We start from the raw sequence: 16,859 nt of genomic DNA, 5'->3' as shown, positions 1-16,859 counted from the left end.
TCAGTCATGTCCAACTCTTGCGACCCCACCCAATGTAGTCCCTCAGGCTCCTTTGTCCATGGAATCTTCCACAAAGAATACTGGAATAGGTTGCCATTTCCTATGCAACCAGGGGATCTTCCCAACCCAAGGACTGAACCCTCAGCATCTCCTGCATTGGGAGGAAGATTCTTTAACACTGAGCCACCCAGGAAGCCAGAGATAATTACTCAGAATTTTTTAAATTTTCAGCTGTTCGTAGTTTCTAAACAAAGAAACCAGTATTTTTAACAGTTTGACAGTATTCAATGAGTTATAATGTGCTTTTTTTCACTTTAAACACTTGATAATGACCATTGTTTCTTCATTGACCCATGGTTTATTTAAAATTGTTTTGCAGAATTTACACACATTTGAGGAAATGACTTTAGCTGTATGCTGCTGCTGCTAAATTGCTTCAGTCGTGTCCGACTCTGTGCGACCCCATAGACGGCAGCCCACCAGGCTCCCGCATCCCTGGGATTCTCAAGGCAAGAACACTGGAGTGGGTTGCCATTTCCTTCTCCAATGCATGAAAGTGAAGAGTGAAAGTGAGGTCACTCAGTCGTGTCCAACTCTTAGCGACCCCATGGACTGCAGCCTACCAGGCTCCTCTGTCCATGGTATTGTCCAGGCAAGAGTACTGGAGCTGTATATTTATTACCAAACTTTGAGGTTAATTGAGTTTGTTTTATGGTTTAGTATATGATCAACTGAGACAATTGTGTATGTATATATTTGTAAAAAAGGTGTGTCTGTGATAATGGGTGCAGTCCTCTAGGTGTATCAATGAGGCAAACTCATATTTGTTTAAATCACCTGGATACTTACTGATTTGTGGGGATCTGCTTATTGTACCAGATAATGTTCCATCTATTGTACATTTGTCTTATTTTTCTAACTCTGCTGTTTTTATTACTATACATATTTTAACATTTTTATTTAGGTACAGTGATGTACCTTTATATATTTTAAAATTATATTTCCTAGTAGATAGACTCTTTTATTATTAGAATATATCCCTCTTTATCTCTAGTAATGAATCTTGCCTCAAATTATATTTTCTCTATTTTACCTGTAAGGCAAATAACAAACAAAAAACAAGTTTACAGACTTAATCTTCAGTAAACTGAGGGAGATGGTGAGGGACAGGGAGGTCTGGCATACTGCAGCCTATGGGGTCACAAAGAGTAAGACACAACCTGGCAACCAAACAACAACATATCAATAATTTTTTTGTTTTGTTTTTCTAATGTGGACCATTATTAAAATCTTCATGGAGTTTGTTACAACATTACTTCTGTTTTCAATGGATCCATTTTATCATCAAAAAAAACACAAGATAATACCAGAAAAAAATATACTTTTGTTTTATTGATTATGCCAAAGCCTATGACTGTGTAGATCATAAAAAAACTGTGGAAAATTCTTCAAGAGATGGGAATCCCAGACCACCTGACCTGCCTCTTGAGAAACCTGTATGCAGGTCAAGAAGCAACAGTTAGAACTGGACATGGAACAACAGATTGGTTCGAAATCAGGAAAGGAGTACATTAAGGCTGTATACTGTCACCCTGCTTATTTAACTTCTATGCAGAGTATATCATGCGAAATGCTGGGCTGGGTGAAGCACAAGCTGGAATCAAGATTGCCAGGAGAAATATCAATAACCTAAGATACACAGATGACACCACCTTTATGGCAGAAAGTGAAGAAAAACTAAAGAGCCTCTTGATGAAATTGAAAAAGGAGAGTAAAAATGTTGACTTAAAACTCAACATTTAGAATAAAGATCATGATATCTGGTCCCATCACTTCATGGCAAATAGATGGGGAAACAGTGGAAGCAGTGACAGACTTTATTTTGGGGGGCTCCCAAATCACTGCAGACGGTGACTGCAGCCATGAAATTAATAGACGCTTGCTCCTTGGAAGGAAAGCTATGACCAACTAGACAGCATATTCAAAAGCAGAAACATCACTTTGCCAACAAAGGTCTGTCTAATCAAAGCTATGGTTTTTCCAGTAGTCACATATGGATGTGACAGTTGAAGTATAAAGAAAGTTGAGCGCTGGAGAATTGATGCTTTTGAACTCTGGTGTTGGAGAAGACTCTTAGGGTCCCTTGGACTACAAAGAGATTAAACCAGTCAATCCTAAGGGAAATCAGTCCTGAATATTCACTTGAAGGACTGATGCTGAAGCTGAAGCTCCAATACTTTGGTCACTTGATGTGAAGAACTGACTCCTTGGAAAAGACCCTGATGCTGGGGAAGATTGAAGGCAGGAGGAGAAGGGGATGACAGAGGACGAGATGGTTGGATGGTAACACCAAGTCAATGGACATGAGTTTAAGCAAGCTCCAGAAGTTGTTGATAGACAGGAAAGTCTGGCATGCTGCAGTCCATTGGGTCACAAAGAATTGGACACGACTGAGCGACCAAACTGAACTGAACTGAACTGAACTGAACTGAACTGAACTGCTTCTGTTTTATGTTTGGGTTTTGGCCATGTGATTTGTGGAATATTAGCTTGCCAACCATGAATTAAACTCACATCTATGCATTGGAAGGTCAAAGCTTAACCAATGGACCTGCAGGGAAGTTCCTATCACTGTTTTAAATATAAACACAGAATGATAATTCAAAGATGAAGATTGTCATAATGCCACAGTTTTCAAATCAGCTTTCTTTTGGTTCATTTTTGCATAACATGCTTTTCCATCTTTTTATATTCATTCATTCTGTCTCTGGGGCTTCTCTGGTGACTCAGCTGGTAAAGAATCCTCTTGCAATGTGGGAGACCTGCGTTTGATTCCAGGATTGGGAAGATCCCCTGGAGAAGGGAAAAGCTACCTATTCTAGTATTATGACCTGAAGAATTCCATGCACTGTATAGCCCATGGGATCGCAGAGAGTAGGACACGCCTGAGCAACTTTCTCTTTCATTCTGTCTCTGAACATGTGTATTATTTGTTTTATATGGAACAAATAGTTTTTATTTTTACTTTTATTTATTTTTTATTTATTTAGGCAGGCTGCTTGGCATGCCTTCTGGGATCTTAGTTCCTCGACCAGGAGTTGAATATGGGCCCAGGCAGTGAAAGCACATAGTCCTAACCACTGTACTACCAGGGAATTCCCTATAGGATTTTTATGTTGTTGTTTTTTAATTAACTTACTTATTTTAATTGGAGGATAATTTATTTACAACTTTGTGCTGGGTTTTGCCATACATTGACATGAATCACCCACAGGTGCACATGAGTCCCCCCAACCTGAACCCCCTCCCACCTCTCTCCCCTCCCTCCCTAGCCTCTCCCTCTGGGTTGGCCCAGAGCACCATACATAGAACTTTGTGTGCCCTGCTTCATACATTGAACTTGCACTAGTCATCTATTTTACACATGGCTATATACATGTGTCAATGCTATTTTATAGTTTTTATTTTTAATTATGATAGAGTCCCCAAACTTATTAAGTTCACAGCACTCTTAGAGTTTTAGTAACTTTTTCATGTCATTTCTAGCCAAAACAAAAATACTTAACAGTTTATTTACTAAATAACTAGGCCCAAACAGCTCAGGAAGTCTTGTGCCCACCATAATTCTTAATAACAGAATATTAAATACTGCTCAGCTTTGCAAACCATGAAATTAGATTGCAAACCACCACTTAATTTCTGATTCCAGATTAACTTTCACTTAGTACTTTTTCTTTATCACAGTCATTGCTGAAAACCCAGCTATGCAAAGATTTGATGTCATCAAATAGAACTTACTGCAATCTAACATAACTGGGAGCTACTCTGAGCTAGCAGTTTGCAAAATACGTGAGAGATATCAAATATTGCTGTGTTTCCACCGAACATTAAAATATTCCATAGGTCCCTTGTGAATTTATAAAGGCCCCCATGCCACCTCAGTCCACAGTTTTGGAAATGCAGTACTATGACAATCTTCGTCTTTAAAATGGAATTGTCTGTTTATATTTAATATAATTATTGATATATTTGGGATTCTAGCAACCATTTTACTATGTGTTTTTAATTTGTCCTATATTTTCTATGCTCTTTATTTTCTTCTATGTTGCCTTCTTGTTATTAATTATATTTATCATTTTACTCATTTATCTTTATTAATTAATACAATAAATTTAATTTTATTGTTATTTAAAGGTAATGCACATCCTTAACATAGAAAAGGTAATTAACAGTTATAACTTCCCCAACAATGCAAGAACCACAGAAAATGTTAATTTACTTCCCTCCTGTCTTTTGTTCCATCATTATCATGTATTTAAATTCTACATATATTTTAAACTAACGCTAGTCATAATCAATGCACACAACACAAGCTGTTTACTAGACTATTACCACTTTCTGCTAACCTGAACTCTAATGGGAATGGACTCCCTCAGCTAAGATTTTGAAAATCTGTTTGGAAATATGCAGTAGGCCAGATAATGAGCTCCCAAAGACATCCATGTCCTAATCCTTTAAAACTGTGAACATTACCTATTATGGCAAGAGTGCTTTGCAGATGTGATTCACTTAAAAACCTTAAAATGGGAAGATCATCCTGGATTATTTGGATGGGTCTTAAATTTACTCACAAAAGTCTTTATAGGAAAGAAGCAAAGGATCAAGGAGACAGAAGAAGATATGAAGATGGGACACTATTGACTTCAAAAGTAGACAAAGGGGGCCATGATCCAGAGGATGTAGGCTGCCTCTGGAAGATAAAAAAGAGCAAGGAAACCTAAAGTCCTCTTGAGCATCTAGAAAAAACACAACGCTGTGGGCCCATTGTAGATTTTGACCTCCAGAACTGTAAGAGAATAAATTTCTGTTGTTTTAAGCCACCGAGTTTGTGGCAATGTATTTTATAGCAGCAATAAGAAACTAATACAAAAGATAATGGGACATGGTGTTAAAAAATTTGAATTTGTAGAGACTTGGACTGGAACCCAATGTCTTCTACTTACTAACTATGAGGTCTCAGATGAGCTGCTTAAAATTTCTGAGCCTGAGTTTCATCTTCATCATAATGATGATAATATTTGCCTAGTAATTTTGCTGGGAAATTCAAAGAGATAAAGCATTTAGTAGTATCTTAGATATGGAAGACACTTGGTAAGTTGTTGTTATAGTTATAATCTATTGAAAAAGGGAAATGCTAACAGTGAGCATGCTCACTTTGCTTCCAAGAGTTTATTTTCTGCCTACATGTACAGAGCTAATTTAGAATAAACTTACCTTGGAAAAGCCCTGAATGACCTCAGTGACCAGCAATCTCAGAAGTTCTCTTAAATGAGTGTGTCCCAGATTCAGCCTAGGATTTAATCTCTGAAACACATGAGTTCTATCATGGTTCCCACCAAATCACTGACAAGCATGAGAATTCCTGAAGAAATTGGATTGAACTAGCCATTAGGTCTGCATAGTTGCTATGTAACATTTTTTTCCTATTTAATGGCTTTTATCAAAATTAAGGGATTTCATCTGTGTATCCTATCCGTGCAAAGGATGGTGATCCAAGAAAACACACATTACTTAGTTTTTCTAACCTTAGACAGTCTTATATCTATCACTACACATTCTCTTTATTAAATAGCAGCTATTAAGCTAGAGTGTCCTTGTCTATGTTTATTTCTTCATCTTGTATCATCTTAGTCCTCTGATTGTGCTATAGTCCTTTCCACCCAAACCCTTTTACTTCTTCTTTAAGATATATGTTCTTTCTTCTGTGATATTCCCTCCATGTGATTACTTTTATCCTCACTGTAACTTTCTCTCTTCTTCCAGATGTCTGCTGAAATGCTGCGTCCTTATACGTGGTTGAGTCCCTTTGCTATTCACCTGAAACTATCACAGCACTGTTAATCAGCTATACCCCAACACGAAATAACACATTCCAAAATAAATTAAAATGCTGCTTCCTTATTGAAGCCTTCCCTAACCCTCCTAGGGATTTCAAACCTGATTTCCCTCTGCCTCATCACATCATAATTTCTAATGAGACCCTTTCTTTCTCCTTTTATATCACAAGTTTTCTTTTATGTTTATATGCTTTTAAACATATCTATGTCTCTCAATAGATATTAGACATGCATATTATGAAAGCAAGAAACTCAGGATTTTTGGTCTAGCACTCAGTTATAAGCAGTCAGTGCATATTCGCTGCAAAGAACAGGTGAATGATGAATTACCTAAAAAACTTAAAATAAAATCAAGAAATCAGGCTATATCCCTAAAAGCTGTAATTTAGTGGGTGTGGGTAATCCCCATTATTACGGTGATGTTATCCAACCACCTCATCCTCTACTGTCCCTTTCTACTCCTGCCCTCAATCTTTCCCAGCATCGAGGTCTTTTCAAATGAGTCAGCTCTTTGCATCAGGTGGCCAAAGTATTGGAGTTTCAGCCTCAGCATCAGTCCTTCCAAGGAACACCCAGGACTAATCTCCTTTAGGATGGACTGGTTGGATCTGCTTGCAGTCCAAGGGACTCTCAAGAGTCTTCTCCAATACCACAGTTTGAAAGCATCGATATTTCAGCACTTAGCTGTCTTTATATTCCAATTCTTACATCCATACATGAAAACGAGAAAAACTATAGCCTTGACTAGAAGGACCTTTGTTGGCAAAATAATGTCTCTGCTTTTCAATATGTTGTCTAGGTTGAACTTCGAGATGTTCAAGCTGGTTTTAGAAAAGGCAGAGGAACCAGAGATCAAATTGCCAACATCCGCTGGATCATCAAAAAAGCAAGAGAGTTCCAGAAAAACATCTATTTCTGCTTTACTGACTATGCCAAAGCCTTTGACTGTGTGGATCACAACAAACTGTGGGAAATTCTTCAAGAGATGGGAATACCAGACCAACTGACCTGCCTGTTGAGAAACCTATATGCAGGTCAGGAAGCAACAGTTAGAACTGGACGTGGAACAAGAGACTGGTTCCAAATAGGAAAAGGAGCCTGTCAAGGCTGTATATTGTCACCCTGCTTATTTAACTTCTATGCAGAGTACATCATGAGAAACACTGGGCTGGAAGAAGCACAAGCTGGAATCAAGATTGCCGGGAGAAATATCAATAACCTCAGATATGCAGATAACACCTCCCTTATGGCAGAAAGTGAAGAGGAACTAAGAAGCCTCTTGATGAAAGTGAAAGAGGAGACAGAAAGAGGAGGGTGAAAAAGTTTGCTTAAAGTTCAACATTCAGAAAACGAAGATCATGGCATCTGGTCCCATCACTTCATGAGAAATAGATGGGGAAACAGTGGAAACAGTGTCAGACTTTATTTTTTTGGGCTTCAAAATCACTGCAGATGATGATTGCAGCCATGAAATTAAAAGATGCTTACTCCTTGGAAGAAAAGTTATGATCAATCTAGATAGAATATTAAAAAGCAGAGACATTACTTTGCCAACAAAGGTCCGTCTAGTCAAGGCTATGGTTTTACCAGTGGTCATGTATGGATGTGAGTAGGACTGTGAAGAAAGCTGAGCACTGAAGAATTGATGCTTTTGAACTGCAGTGTTGGAGCAGACTCTTGAGCATCCCTTGGACTGCAAGGAGATCCAACCAGCCCATCCTAAACGAGATCAGTCCTGGGTGTTCATTGGAAGGACTGATGCTGAAGCTGAAACTCCAATACTTTGGCCACCTCATATGAAGAGTCGACTCACTGGAAAAGACCCTGATGCTGGGAAGGATTGAGGGCAGGAGGAGAAGGGGATGACAGAGGATGAGATGGCTGGAGGGCATCACTGACTCAATGCACATGAGTTTGGGTGAACTCCTGGAGTTGGTGATGAACAAGGAAGCCTGGCGTGCTGTGATTCATGGAATCGCAAAGAGTTGGACACAACTGAGTGACTGAACTGAACTGAAATGAGGTTAGTCATAACTCTCCTTCCAAGGAGCAAGCGTCTTAAATTCCATGGTTGCAATCACCTTCCACAGTGATTTTGGAGCCCCAAAAAATAAAGTCAGCCACTGTTTCCCCATCTATTTGCCGTAAAGTGATGTCATGATCTTAGTTTTCTCAATGTTGAGCTTTAAGCCAATTTTTTCACTCTCCTCTTTCACTTTTAAGAGGCTCTTTAGTCCTTCTTTGCTTTCTGCCATAGGGTGGTGTCATCTGCATATCTAAGGTTATTGATATTTCTCCCAGTAATCTTGATTTCAGCTTGTGCTTCCTCCAGCCCAGCGTTTCTCATAATGTACTCTGCATGTAAGTTAAATAAGCAGGGTGACAACATACAGCCTGACGTACTCCTTTTCCTATTTGGAACCAGTCTGTTGTTCCATGTCCAGTTCTAACTGTTGCTTCCTGACTTGCATACAGGTTTCTCAAGAAGCAGGTCAGGTGGTCTGGTATTCGCTTCTCTTTCAGAATTTTCAACAGTTTATTGTGGTCCACAGTCAAAGGCTTTGGCATAGTCAATAAAGCAGAAATAGATGTTTTTCTGGAACTCTCTTATGATCCAGCGGATGTTGGCAATTTGATCTCTGGTCCCCCTGCATTTTCTAAAACCAACTTGAACATCTGAAAGTTCACAGTTTACGTATTGCTGAAGCCTGGCTTGGAGAATTTGAGCATTTCTTTACTAGCGTGTGAGATGAGTGCAATTGTGTGGTAGTTTGAGCATTCTTTGGCATTTCCTTTCTTTGGGATTGGAATGAAAACTGACCTTTTCCAGTCCTGTGGTCACTGCTGAGTTTTCCAAGTTTGCTGGCATATTGAGTGCAGCACTTTCACACCATCATCTTTTAGGATTTGAAACAGCTCAACTGGAATTCCATCACCTCCACTAGCTTTGTTCGTAGTGATGCTTCCTAAGGCCCACTTGACTTCACATTCCAGGATGTCTGGCTCTAGTTGAATGTGAGTGATCACACCTTCGTGATTATGTGTTGTGAAGATCTTTTTTATGCAGTTCTGTATTCTTGCCACCTCTTCTTAATATCTTCTGCTTCTGTTAGGTCCATACCACTTCTGTCCTTTACTGAGCCCATCTTTGCATGAAATGTTCCCTTGGTGTCTCTAATTTTCTTGAAGAGATCTCTAGGCTTTCCCATTCTATTGTTTTTCCACTACTTCTTTGCCTTGATCACTGAGGAAGGCTTTCTTATCTCTCCTTGGTATTCTTTGGAACTCTGCATTCAAATGGGTATATCTTTCCTTTTCTCCTTTGCCTTTCACCTCTCTTCTTTTCACAGCTATTTGTAAGGCCTCCTCAGACAGCCATTTTGCTGTTCTGCATATCTTTTCTTGGGGATGGTCTTGCTCCCTGTCTCCTGTACAATGTCATGAACCTCTGTCCATAGTTCATCAGGTACTCTGTCTATCAGATCTAGTCCTCACTAGAATCTATTTCTCACTTCCACTGTATAGTCATAAGGGATTTGATTTAGGTCATACCTTAATGATCTAGTGGTTTTCCCCAGTTTCTTCAATATAAGTCTGAATTTGACAATAAGGAGTTCATGATCTGAGCCACAGTCAGCTCCTGGTCTTGTTTTTGCTGACTGTATAGAGCTTTTCCATCTTTGGCTGTAAAACATGTAATCAGTCTGATTTTTTTTTTTTGACCATCTGGTGATTTCCATGTGTAGAGTCTTCTCTTGTGTTGTTGGATGAGGGTGTTTGCTATGACCTTTCCTTTAATTACCTAAAATTCATACCTGAGTTCTGGTATAGTATATGTAATAACTAAAAATGAAAATTTGGATGAAGTGAAAGTGAAAGTCTCAGTCATGTCCAACTCTCTGCAACTCCATGGTCCATGGAGTTCTCCAGGCCAGAATACTGGAGTGGGTAGCCTTTTCCTTCTCCAGGGGATCTTCCCAACCCAGGGATCAAACCCAGGTCTCACAGATTGTAGGAAGATTCTTTATCAGCTGAGCCACCAAGGAAGCCCAAGAACACTGGAGTGGGTATCCTATCCCTTCTCCATTGGATCTTCGTGACCCAAGAATCAAAGTGCATTGCAGGCAGATTTTTTACCAACTGAGCTACCAGGGAAGCCTGAGACTTTGGATAATATCCCCAATAAAAAGGAATATATAAATCTGAGAAAGCTTGATTTAGTTTCTTTTCCCTTCTTTATTGCCAATCCCTCAAATTAGGGCTTGTTCCTACAACAAACATATTAATATAAACTCTATAAGCTCAAGATCTACCATAGTTTTAAAAAATTTTTTATAGCTTTATTAATATATATTGGGCTTCCCAGGTGGCGGTAGTGGTAAAGAACCTGTCTGCCAGTACAGGAGACAAAAGAGATGCAGGTTCAATCCCTGAGTTGGGAAGATCCCCTGGAGTAGGGTGTGGCAACCCACTTCAGTGTTCTGGCCTGGAGAATCCCATGGACAGAGAAGACTGGTGGGCTACAGCCCATGGGGTCAAAAAGAGTCGGACATGACTGATGCAACTTAGTATGCATGCAAACATACATTAAGCTATATTACATGCAGTAACTACACAATTTGTTGACTCAACATATGTATACACTATGAAATGGTCACCACAGTCAAGACAACAAACTTTTCCATCACAGTACCCCTTCTCCTTTCCTAATGTTTCTTTGTAATCTGTTCATTTCTTTATCTCCTTCTCTAGGCAAACTTTTGAATAAACTGAATTACTCAGTTTGTACGCACTGAGTTACTCAGTTTGTACTTTTTATCTTTATCTAGCCTTCACAAAGCATAAATATCTTGCGAATCATCTGGATTGTTACACATAAAAATTTAAGTGGTTTTGTTTGTTTACTGAGTAACATTCAGCTGTAAAATTACACCTTAATTTAGTTTACCCTTTTAGCTGTTGAAGGACATTTGGATTGTTTCTAGTTATTGGCTATCACAGATAAAGCCACTATAAAAATTCTTGAACAAGTCTTTATGTGAACATATGCTTTCATTTCTCTTGAGTAGATACCTAGGTGTAAAATACTTAGATATATGTGTGTTTAACATTTTAAGAAACTGTCAAAATTTTGTTTCCAAAGTGGTTGTATCCTTTTAACAATGAAGAATGTTTGATAACTACAGTTTACCTTATAGCTAATACTTGGTATAGTCAGTTTTTAAAAGTTAAGTCATTCTAGTGGGTGTATGGAGAAGGCAATGGCAACTGACTCCAGTACTCTTGCCTGGCGAATCCCATGGACGGAGGAGCCTGGTAGGCTGCAGTCCATGGGGTCACTAAGAGTCAGACACGACTGAGCAACTTCACTTTCACTTTCATGCATTGGAGAGGGAAATGGCAACCCATTCCAGTGTTCTTGCCTGGAGAATCCCAGGGATGGGTGAGCCTCATGGGCTGCCGTCTATGGGGTCACACAGAGTCAGACATGACTGAAGTGAGTTAGCAGCAGCAGCAGCAGTGGGTGTATAGTGTCATTTCATTGTTATTTTTGTCTTGGGTGTCACTGTCCACTTTGAAATACACCTGATTCAAACTTACTTGAGGCAGGTTGATTTATTCTGTACTATAAGCACAAACTACCCACTATTTCTTTCATGTCGGTTCAAACATGAGCTGTCAACCTACAGTATACTCTGTTCCTCATTCCTCATATTCTGCTCTTTATAAAGGGACCTGAAAATGTTTTACTTAAGTAATTATATTATTTAGAAAAAAAAGAGCATGCACTTAAACATTTTTATTTATTTTATATTTAAATATATTCATATATTTTATAATGTATATTATATGCTATGCATTTGGTGTACTATATAACATTTAATATTATGCAGCACATACTTTGGTATAATGTACCCCTTCTCCAGGAGATCTTCCCAACCCAGGGATCAAACCCGAGTCTCCTGTATGGCAAACAGACGCTTTACCATCTGAGCCACTAGGGAAGCACATATTATACACTGTATTTTCTATATGGTATAATATAATCTATACTTTGGTATAGTTTCATATTAAATGATATATAATATTTAGTACACATAATATACATTATATAGATTAACATGTTATATATAAACTATGTATACAAACTATAAGAAGTCAATAGCAGGTGTTAAATTATAATATATTATATAACATAATAAAGCTATTATATCCACGTTTAATTATACTAATATAATTTAATTATATTAATATCAATCATTATATAATTATATTATATTATGCAAGTTATTTACAATTATTATATAAGCTATATATAATAATTATATATGCTATATAATATATATTGAATGTAAAGCTATATTTCAATTTGTCTCCTTAATACTTTCCAGATTTTTTCATTTCTGTCAACTTTTGGTCAATCGCAATAAAACCAACAGGATTTCTTCTTCTTAATGTCTGTGTGGAGAGGACAGTCAGCCAGGTCATTCAATTGCTTGTTTGAGTTGGCCCTATTAGAATTATTTTATTCATTATCTCTATATAGGAAAATTTTGAAGTTACTTGTCCAATTGTGAAAGTTATATTAGATAAAACCAGGTAACACAAACATAAATCTACTCACCTGAGCATACATAAACTGAAACAAGTCAGGAATTATAGAAAGCCAACTCCTTTCTACCCCGCATCTTTACACAAGGTAATAGTGAGATCTGACCTGAGGGCCAAGTGAGGGCGCCAGAGTTGGCCCTATCTTCAACACAGTCTTGGCAAGGCTTGTGCTATGCTAAGTTTTACATAAAATAAATATACTCATGAAACATCCTTTACATTTTTTTAATTCACTCTTCAATTGCTGTTAAAGCTATACTTCTTCCACTCAGCCTAAGATCACTGAAGCTGAGATCTCTCCCTTTTCAATCACTCTGAGGCCCTCAGACTCTTGTATGACTTTTTAGTCATGGTTTTGTAGATCCCCGTGGGGATTTTCAGGTTATGAAACACTGTCATATACAGTAAGTCATCTGATTTTCACACTAACCCTCTCAGATAGCAGAATATTAATTATATTTATTGTATACATGTGGACTCTCGAGATCAGGGATGTTACTGACTTGCTGGTCCAAGGCTTCCAGCTAGCAGGTAGCAGAGGCTGGACAAAGCAGAACCCTGGCCTTTTTAGTTAAGATTTCCTAAAATCCCACCACCCTACTGTATGCACACATCTTGAAGGCACAGCTCTCTCTTCCATTTCTTACAAACTCCAAAGTGCTATGTACACTGTCAGCATTCCATCAGCATTTTCTAAATTACTTTAGCAAGTAAATTGCTAGATAGTTTAGGCTATCTCACATTTTGAAGTTATTATAATAATCCTAGTAAATTTTTTTTTGCAATTAATCGTATCTGGAAGTGTACTATAATGGTAAACTTAATAAACACAGACAAGCTATAACAACATTTCAATAAGAAGGGAACCAGGTACCCACAAAGTCCACAAAAATTCTAAATACAGATTGCTTAAATTTTTTGGCATGCTTCTCTTCTGAAAATAAAGCTTTAGGTTTTATCCCATTTCTTCACTTGACAGGTTCCTTTATGACATCTAAGTAAGTGTTAGTTGCTCAGTCGTGTCTGACTCTTTGCAACCCCATGGACTGCAGCCCACCAGGCTCCTCTATCCACGGAATTTTCCAGGCAAGAATACTGGAGTGGGTTGCCATTCCCTTCTCCGGGGGTTCTTCCCCGCCCAGGGATTGAACTGAGGTATCCCACATTGCAGGCAGATTCTTTACTGAGTCACCAGGGAAGCCTATGGTGTCTAAAAAGATAAAATATTAATAACAATTTCTGTGGAAACTTAGTTTTCCTTCTTTTTTTACTCTCTTAGAAGGGAAGGCACGATCAAATACCGAATGCAAAATGCCTAGCGGTGACAAAGAGCAAACTGAGTTGTCAAGAAGAGGCTCAACAAAAAAGAAAAAGACTGTCACTTCAACCAAGATGTCCACTTGAATGAGGTGACTCAACTAAGAAGACTTCTAGGGAAGTCAAAAATAAGGGTTCTAATCTCTGTTTGCCTATTTGAAGTGAAAGGAAAAAAGAGAGGACACCACCTCAAAATTTCCATAAGAGTTATAATAGGCTTTGTTTTGTTGTAAATACTTGACTAAACTGGGACAATATGTAAACATCACTCTCCACTCCTACCTGCAGTCATTACACTGACTGAGGGTTCTGCAGTTCGGCTAGCTTTTCTCACCCCAAGCACCTGGCATTTGTCTTAGCACAGGTGCTCAGTAATGACGGCTCAGAGGATAAAGCGTATGCCTGAATGCAGGAGTCCCGGGTTCGATCCCTGCGTTGGGAAGATCCCCTGGAGAAGGAAATGGCAACCCACTCCAATATTCTTGCCTGGAGAGTCCCACGGACAGAGGAGCTTGGCGGACTATAGTCCACGGGGTCACAAAGAGTCGGACACGACTGAGTGACTATACTTCAGTAATGATGACAGTGGTTGTTTAGGGTGCTGAATAGCGGGGGGCGGGGAATATAACCAGATGTGAGGTACTTTGCAGGTGATAACTGGCACCCCGGGACTGCTTGTCCAAACACCCTCGTGTACAAAGGGCTGAAGTAATGAGGATAGATAAGTGGCAGGCACTGTGTTAAAACTTTGACATGCTCTCTGCCATTTAGGTAGCAACTGGCACCCCACTCCAGTACTCAGTTCAGTTCAGTTCAGTTCAGTCGCTCAGTCGTGTCCGACTCTTTGCGACCCCATGAATCACAGCACGCCAGGCCTCCCTGTCCATCACCATCTCCTGGAGTTCACTCAGACTCACGTCCATTGAGTCCGTGATGCCATCCAGCCATCTCATCCTCTGTCCTCCCCTTCTCCTCCTGCCCCCAATCGCCCCCAGCATCAGAGTCTTTTCCAATGAGTCAACTCTTCTCATGAGGTGACCAAAGTACTGGAGCTTCAGCTTTAGCATTATTCCTTCCAAAGAAATCCCAGGGTTGATCTCCTTCAGAATGGATTGGTTGGATCTCCTTGCAGTCCAAGGGACCTTCAAGAGTCTTCTCCAACATCACAGTTCAAAAGCATCAATTCTTCGGGGCTCAGCCTTCTTCACAGTCCAACTCACATCCATACATGACCACAGGAAAAACCATAGCCTTGACTAGGCAGACCTTAGTCGGCAAAGTAATGTCTTTGCTTTTGAATATACTATCTAGGTTGGTCATAACTTTTCTTCCAAGGAGTAAACGTCTTTTAATTTCATGGCTGCAGTACTCTTGCCTGGAAAATCCCATGGACCAAAAAAAAAAGGAAAGAAAGAAAGAAAAAGAAAATCCCATGGATAGAGGAGCCTGGTAGGCTGCAGTCCATGGGGTTGCTAAGAGTCAGACAGGACTGAGTGACTTCACTTTCACTTTTCACTTTCATGCATTGGAGAAGGAAATGGCAACCCACTCCAGTGTTCTTGCCTGGAGAATCCCAGGGACGTGGGAGCCTGGTGGGCTGCCGTCTATGGCGTCGCACAGAGTCGGACACGACTGAAACGACTTAGCAGCAGCAGCAGCAGCCATGAGGTGCAGAGATGGGTGAAGAAGAAACACAAGGAGTAACTTTCCTCACAATTAACATGTTTCAAGGGTTAGAACTCACCTCTGTCGAATCCCCCAACACCTTTTCTTTCCCTATGACCTGCGCCACATCCTGCTATAGACAGTCTCTGTACAAATAAGGCAAACGCAGGGAATTCCGCGCGGCACCCGGCCATCATCTGCACTGGGCACGGCATAAGCCCCACGAAGAGAGGAACTGGAGCAGTGCCGCCAGGGGTCCGGAACACAGCCGGGAGTCCCCGAGCCGACCTGCCTTCTCGCGCGCTTAGCCCTTGGAAAGAGACACTCTCGACGCGGGTGCCAGCGAGGACAAGGCGCCCGCGCGCCTCACCCCCGGCAGCCCGGCGCGCGAGTAGCGCCGGAACCGCCCGCACGGCTCCTCCCGAGCCGGAGAGCGGGGCGCCGGCAGCCGGACAGGGTCCCGTTTCCACGGAACGGAGGTTCCCATCCGTCCCAAGCGCCTCTAGTAACCAGAGACGGTCTCGGAGAAAATCGAAGAGTGCAGCGGAGAAAAGGACCACACACCGGATGCAGCTCCCGGGTTTGGGAAGTGCAGCGAAGGTTCCCGACAAAAAAACATGTCAATGTATGGCAAAACCAATACAGTACTGTAAAGTAAAATAAAGTAAAAATAAAATTTAAAAAAAAATAAAAATAAAAGTTAAACAACAACAACAACAACAACAACAAAAACTGTTGCCCACAACTTCCCCTTGGCGAGCGAGGTCTTGTTTACTCCCTGTTTCCCTCGTTTCTAATAAGTCTCGCTCCCAAGGAACACCTTAGAGATCTTGGTACAGAAGGAAAATTAGGCAGAGCTTTCAGCTCCTTGATGTGTTCTACATATGAGGGTGGGCAGCTCGGCACAAAAGCGGTGGATTCTCACAGCCTCGCTTTCATACACCCCTACACGACTTTTTCCCCTTCTCAAGGATCCGCGTGGGTAGTAGTAGGTCAGCTAAAGAAATGCCTGCACTCTGCCTAAGAGACTTGCAGGCAACATGCACAGTGTACAGAAAATGAAGAACCAATTTCTTTATGTTGAATTGAGATACACCAAGCCATTGAAAGATCTTTTGAAAGAGAGTGACTTAATCAAATTTGCATTTTTAAAAGTATGATTCTGATATGACACCCCTTATGTATGGTATCTAAAAAATGATACAAATGAACTTAGAAAACAGAGACTCAGAGACTTAGAGAAGGAACTTCTGCTTGGAGCAGGAGAAAGGACCCTTAGGACGTTTGGGATGGGCATGTACACACTGCTCTATTTAAAATGGATAATCAGCAAGAATCTACTGCAGAGAACATGGAACTGCTGCTCAA

General features: G+C 40.1%; 1 protein-coding gene and 1 pseudogene across 1 annotated transcript in view; both read right to left on the bottom strand.

The window, feature by feature from the left end:
- LOC121816111 (uncharacterized) overlaps nt 1-16,102 on the bottom strand; it is a 31,872-nt pseudogene extending 15,770 nt beyond the window's left edge.
- CR2 (complement C3d receptor 2) overlaps nt 1-16,859 on the bottom strand; it is a gene marked incomplete at its 3' end in the record, with an annotated part of 63,273 nt that overhangs the window by 10,218 nt on the left and 36,196 nt on the right. Inside the window, 1 exon segment of the mRNA NM_001009724.1 lies at nt 13,683-13,710.

The sequence above is a fragment of the Ovis aries genome, chromosome 12 (genome assembly GCF_016772045.2).
Source record: "Ovis aries strain OAR_USU_Benz2616 breed Rambouillet chromosome 12, ARS-UI_Ramb_v3.0, whole genome shotgun sequence".
NCBI classification, from domain to species: domain Eukaryota; kingdom Metazoa; phylum Chordata; class Mammalia; order Artiodactyla; family Bovidae; genus Ovis; species Ovis aries.
The sequence above is the reverse complement of the archived record's forward strand: the minus strand, read 5'-3'. Positions and strand labels throughout refer to the sequence as shown.